Below are 807 nucleotides of genomic sequence, written 5' to 3' on the forward strand. Positions count from 1 at the left end.
AGGCTTCATGGTCGAATTGCTGTAAAGAAACCACTACTAAAGGACACCAATATGAAGAACAAACAATGGACATTTAGACTGGTGGAAATCTGTCCTTTGGTCTGATGAGACCAAATTTGAGATTTTTAGTTCCAACTGCCGTGTCTTTGTGAGATGCAGAGTAGGTGAACGGATGATCTCTGCATGTGTGGTTCCCACCGTGAAGCATGGAGGAGAAGGTGTGATGGTGCTTTGCTGGTGACACTGTCTGTGATTTATTTAGAATTCAAGGCACACTTAACCAGCAGGCTCTACCACAGCATTCTGCAGCGATATTACCGTCCCATCTGGTTTGTGCTTAGTGGGACTGTAATTTGTTTTTCAACAGGACATTGACCCAACACACCTCCAGGCTATGTAAAAGCTATTTGACCAAGAAGGAGAGTGATGGAGTTCTGCATCAGAAGACCTGGCCTTCACAATCACCTGACCTCAACCCAATTGAGATGGTTTGGGATGAGTTGGACAGCAAAGTGAAGGAAAAGCAGCCAACAAGTGCTCAGCATAGGTGGGAACTCCTTCAAGACTGTTGGAAAAGCATTCCAGGTTAAGCTGGTTGAGAGAATACCAAGAGTGTGCAACGCTGTCATCAAGGCAAAGGGTGGCTACTTTGAAGAATCTAAAATATATTTTATATTTTGCTACTTGATTTCATATGTGTAATTTCATAGTTGTGATGTCTACACTTTTATTCTAGAATGTAGAAAATAGCTTAAAAAATAAATAAAGACCCTTGAATGAGTAGGTTTGTCCAAACCTTTGACTGGT

Source organism: Oncorhynchus tshawytscha, linkage group LG05 (genome assembly GCF_018296145.1).
Source record: "Oncorhynchus tshawytscha isolate Ot180627B linkage group LG05, Otsh_v2.0, whole genome shotgun sequence".
Classification (NCBI taxonomy): domain Eukaryota; kingdom Metazoa; phylum Chordata; class Actinopteri; order Salmoniformes; family Salmonidae; genus Oncorhynchus; species Oncorhynchus tshawytscha.